The sequence below is a fragment of the Ursus americanus genome, chromosome 31 (genome assembly GCF_024610735.1).
Source record: "Ursus americanus isolate L20-20 chromosome 31, mUrsAme1.1.p, whole genome shotgun sequence".
Classification (NCBI taxonomy): Eukaryota; Metazoa; Chordata; class Mammalia; order Carnivora; family Ursidae; genus Ursus; species Ursus americanus.
In genome coordinates, this window is record NC_142157.1 from 10312027 (window position 1) to 10317831 (window position 5805).

The 5805-nt window shown below is 37.5% G+C and overlaps 1 long non-coding RNA gene across 1 annotated transcript; it reads right to left on the reverse strand.

The window, feature by feature from the left end:
- Nucleotides 1-4509: 4509 nt before the first annotated feature.
- Nucleotides 4510-5566, reverse strand: LOC148107362 (uncharacterized). The gene is made up of 3 exons (XR_015722502.1): nucleotides 5478-5566; nucleotides 5143-5180; nucleotides 4510-4881 (listed from the first exon to the last, which is right to left on the reverse strand). It is a non-coding gene; the product is annotated as an uncharacterized LOC148107362 (long non-coding RNA).
- Nucleotides 5567-5805: the final 239 nt, after the last annotated feature.

Consider the following 5805-nt stretch of genomic DNA (forward strand, 5'->3'; position numbering starts at 1 on the left):
CACCTCAAAGAAAATTATATAAACAAAATACTCAAAACCATTATAAGTACATCAAAATATAATTCCAAAAAAATGTTCAAGTAGCCCACAATAAGACAAGAAAAAGGAAATAGAGAAACAGAGAACAAGCAGAAAATAAAAGAATAAAAATGGCAGACTTCTGTCCTAATACCAAAAATTACTTTACATGTAAATCATGAAAATACACCAATTAAAAAACAGTGATTGGCAGAGAGTATTTTAAAAATATGAACAACTAACTGTTGTCTGTAAGTAATGTCTATTAAAAATAAGTCTATGCATCAAAAAACAGCTTCAAATACATAAAACTAATAGATCTGAAAAGAGAAACAGACTGTTATAGTTGGAGACTTTGACACCCCACTCTCACCAGTGGATAGAACTACTAGACAGAACACCAACAAGGATACAGAATTCAATAATACCATCAACCAACAGGATCTAATTGACATTTATAGAACACTCCACCTAAGAGTAGCAGAATACAGATTAGTTTCAAGAGTCCCTGGAACATTCACCAAGATAGACCATATCATGATTTGTAAAACAAAGTTTAAAATGTAAGAGAATTGAAATCATATAGAGTATATTCCTGACTATAATGGAAGTTAAACTAGATAAGTCAACAACAGAAGGACGACAGAAAAGCCTTTAAACACACGTAAATTAAACAATATACTTCTAAATAATCCATGGCTTAAAGAAAAATTCACAAAGGAAATTCTTTAAAGTACATAAAACTGAATAAAAATGAAAATACAACATATTAAAGTCTTGGAAACACATCTAAAACAATGCTGAGAGGGAAATTTATAATCCTAATTGCTTATATTAGAAAAAAGGACAGTTCTCAAATCAAGAATCTAAGTTCCTATCTCAAGAAACTGGAAAAAAAAAAGTGTAAAATAAACCCAAAGCAAGCAGAAGGAAGGAAATAGTAAAAATAGAGCAGAAATAAATGAAATTTTGGAAAGGAAACTAATAGAGAAAATTAAGGGAACAAAAAGCTGGTTCTTTGGGGAAAACCCAATTTCTAACAAGACAAAGATAAAAAGACAGAAGACACAAACCACCAATATCAGTAATGAAGCAGGGGAAACCACAACAGATCTTTCAACCATTAAAAGAATAATAAAGAATACCATGAACAATTTTATGATCATAAATTCAACAATTTAGAAGAAATAGACCAATTCCTCAAAAACCACAAGCTATCATAACTCAGCCCAGATTAAGTAGATAATTCGAATAGTCCTATAACACTAAAATGAATTGAACTTATAATTTCAAAGCTCCTGAAAAATAATTTCACTGGAGACTTTTACCAAACATTAAAAGAATTCGCACCAATTTTAAAGAAAATTGAAGAGGAAAGAACACTTTGCAACTCATTTTATGAAGTCAGTATTACCCTGGTACCAAAACCAGACAAGATCAGGAAAGACACACAAAACAAAACAAAAACCTACAGATCAATATAGCTCATAAATTTGAATAAAATCCTCCACAAAATATTAGCAAATCAAATCCAGAAATGTATAAAAGGAATAGTATACTACCACCAAGAGGGATTACATATTAACAAGTTAAAGAAGAAAATTCACATGATCGTCAATTTATATAAAAAGAGCATTTGACATAATTCAACACCCAATTACGATAAAAACTTTCAATAAACTAGGAATGAAGGGGGATGTTGTCAACCGCATAAAGAGCATCTACAAAAATCCTGCAGCTACCATCATGCTTAATGGTTAAAGACTAAATGCTTTCCTCTCCAAGATGAGGAACAAGGCAAGGATACCTGCTCACCACCCTTACTCGCCATAGTAATGGAAGAGCTAGCTAGAGCAATAAGACAAGAAAAAGAAAAATATATATACAGATTGGAATGGAAAACATAAAACTCTTTATTTGCAGACGAGAAGATTGTCTACATGGAAACCCCCAAGAAATCCACAAAAAAACTTCTCAAACAAATAAATGAGTCCATTAAGGTCATAGGATACAAGATTAACACATAAAGGACTGTTCCATTTCTGTGTGCCAACAATGAACATGTTCAAACAAAATTAAAAGTGCAATACCATATGCAATTACTCCAAGAAAATTAAACACATACGTGTAACTCTAAAAAACATGTAAGGATCTGTATGCTTAAAATTACAAAATGTTCATTTTTTAAAAAAATAAAAGACCTAAATAATTGGAGAGATATACCATGTTAATGGATTGGAAGATTCAATGTAATAAAGTTTTCGATTCTTCCTGAACTGACCTATAGGTGTGAAGCATTTCCTGTCAAAATCCTGGAAAAACGTTTTATATAAATGGGCAAGCTTGTTCTTAAACTTACATAGAAAGGAAGAGGCCCTAAAGTAATCCAAACAATTTTGAAAACAAAGAATAAAGGAGAAGGAATAATCACTCTCTGTGATATTAGGGTCTACTATATGCTATAATAACCAAGACAGTATAGTACTGGTGGACTGCTACATAGATCAGAACAGAAAAGAGGACCTAGAAACAGACCCACACAGATATGCCCATTTGATCTTTGACAAAGAAAAAAAAATAATTGAATAAAAGAAAGGCAGACTTTCAATAAATAAATAAATAAATAAAACTAGAACATTGGAAATCCATATAGGAAAAAAATAGACCTCAACCTAAATCTCATTCCTTATCCAAAAATGAATTCCAGGGTCTTCTGACTGGCTCAGTTGGTGGAGCATGTGACTCTTGATCTCAGGGTTGTGAGTTCAAGTCCCACATTGAGTGTAGAGATTACTTAGAAATAAAATCTTTTTTAAGAAATGAATTCAAAATCCATCATGGACTTAAATATAAATTGTAAAAATATAAAATTGGGGGGAAGAGAAGAACATTTTTAGGACCTAGGACTAGGGAAAGATTTTTTAGATTTGTTACCAAAAGCACAATCCAGAAAAAGAAAAATTTATAAATTGGACCACATCAAACCTTTAAAACCTTGCTCTGCGAGTGACCTTGTTAAGATGAAAAGACAAATTACATAATGGAGAAAATATTTGCAAATCACATATCCAATAGAGGACTCATATCTAAAATATATTTAAAAGAACTCTCAAAGCGCAACATTCTAAAAAATCCAATTAGAAAACAGGCAAAAGACTTGCGTAGATTTCTTCACTGGAAAGGATACATACACTGCAAATAGGCCTATAAAAAGATGTTCAACATCATTAACCATTAGGGAAACTCAAATTAAAATCACAATGATATGTCGCTATGTACCTATTAAAATGGTAAAATTAAAAAGCAGTTACAACACCCAGTGCTGGCAAGGATGAGGAAAAACTGAATTACTCATACATCGCTGGTGGGAATGTAAATGGCACAACCACTTTGGAAAATAGTTTGCAGTTTCTTTTAAAACTAAAAATGGGCTTACCATACAACCTGGCAGATGCACTCTTGGGCATTAATGGGGGGGGATTTATTTTTATGTAGAAACTCGTACAAAATTTAAAGCAGCTTTATTCGTAAGAGCCAAAAAGTGGAGTGTCCTTCAGTGGGTGAATGGTTGCACAAACCGTGGTACCTAGAGGTCTTGGAATCCCATTCAGCAATAAAAAGGAACGGACTGTTGCTCCAAGCAATAAGCTGGTGAATTTCAAAGAAATTTATATATATGCAGTCTTCCAACTATTTCATTGGTCCCCCTCTCCCTGGTGGACATAAAAGAAAAAAGTGATAGGGACTGAGCATGGTAAGCCTGAGTTTAAAGAAAGGTGGCCAGCGTCTTTGCAGATGACATGTGGGCATTGAGGAGCAAACAGGAGGGAAGGATGGGAAACCTGCATTGAGGAATGATCTGGAAGGAGCCGTGTAAGAAGGCAACAACCAGCTTTTAGTGCCTACATCATATAAAACACCAGACCACGTCCACCTGGGGGGGAAAAAGAAAAAAACTGGAAGGAGGAAGAAACTGAGAAAGAAAATCCTCAGGAGTCAGAGCTCAAGGGTCTGAGAAAGTCACAGAGGAAGAAGGAAAAGCAGGTCAAGCAGCCAGGTACCAATCATAACAACTGTTACTATCTTACTGTGTGAGATACTCTCCTTTCAGTCAGAGACAGAAATAAGCATAAACTACTCTGGCCACCTGGATTATGTTACCATGTAATTGTTTGCCTAGAATTAAATGGTTTGAGGGACTAGGAGATCCCAGAACCTTGTTCCTTTGTACTCACTGTCTGAAATAAATTGTCCTGTTTGCCAATTTGCTTTTCCACAGAGAGAGGCTCCATCCTGTCTGAATTTTTTTCAAAAGTTTATTTCTGCATTTTAAAATTCATTTAAAGACTCTATTTAGCTGAGATGAGAGTAAAACCATTTAATGACTGAAGTTTGGAATCTAAGTAGATGAAATTATTTATATAGATCTTTAGAAATACATGAGTGGCCTCCCTGGTTTCCTGTCGAGGGAAAGCTTATCGTTAAATATGCTTCCTACCGTTACCAAAACTGATGCAACACCCAGTTCAAATCTTCCACAGACCTTCATTTATATTTCCAAAAGCAGCAGCTCTTTTCTGCAAACAATGAACATACTTGTTATGGGTTTAAATTAGAATTCTTCATTTGGAATTTGTGAATATGGGGATATTCTGGGAAATGTCCAGAAAAAAATCCTGCCAAGGGTTCAGCAAACAGTTGCATAACCCTCTTTTTATCTGGGGTGTTGACCCAGCCATTCATTCCATGTTTGCTGTGGTGAGTTCAGCAAAGCTGGTTCCCAAGGCAACGGTAATCCCTGAACAGAGCCAGCTCCATTGGTGGTCAGTTACAACACGCTTTGTCCTGTCAGTGTCCTGCAACCTATTGAATGGAGAGACCGAAAACAAGCACCTTCAGTAAACATGACCTAATGAGGGCGGCGGCCTCCAACTAGCTGCAGTGAGCTGCCTGGAAGGCTCCGGAAGAACCCCATAAGGAGCCCAGACTCTCGCGGGGACAGAGGCGCCACCTCTCCCAGGAGTTCCTCTCGTAGAGAGTCTCTTAGTTAGGGGCTTGCATGGCATAAAACTACCCCATCCATCCCATCTCCAGGGCCAAGGAGTGATCTTTGGATTGACTGACCTTTTCGAACGACTTTGTCCAGCGATGAATTTGGGACTCTCAAAGGGAAACAGTTTATAGTTAGTTTCTTACCGAAGTCTATGAGGCGGAGGATGGGGAGGAGGCGAGCGAGAGCAGGGAGCACCCCCGCTGGACTCCAGCTGGGTGAGGGCAGGCACGTGCTGAGCAGGGACCGTGAGCATGTGACCCCTTCCTGCAGGGCCAGCAAGGGCAGAGGCAGCCTTCATTCTGCAGCGTGCTACCGGGCCCCTAGAACAGTGCGGTGTGGGAGGCCCTGGGACCCCATGCAAGGGTGTCTCTGAAAGTTCAGGACTCACTGGCCGTCGCAGACTTACTTGCATCGTTTCCGGGGCTCCCCTTCCATTCATATTTACTGAGCGAGTTGCACCCCACTGCGACGCTTTGACTGCTAATGTAATTCGCGCATGCGTCCAGATTGATAACAAGAGTCACGCGTGGAGCCCTCAGCCCAGACTTTGACTTGCATAACCGCTTAGTGCCTGATTTCTTTAAAATTCCTTTTGCCAAATCTCCCTCTCCAGACAGAGAGGAAAATCATTAATTTTATAAGGAGACCTATTAACAAGAAGAATTGATTTGAGTGTGAAAGCAGTTCTGACGGCGGCGCTCTGCTCAGGTCTGTTTACCTAAACGAGGGTGGAC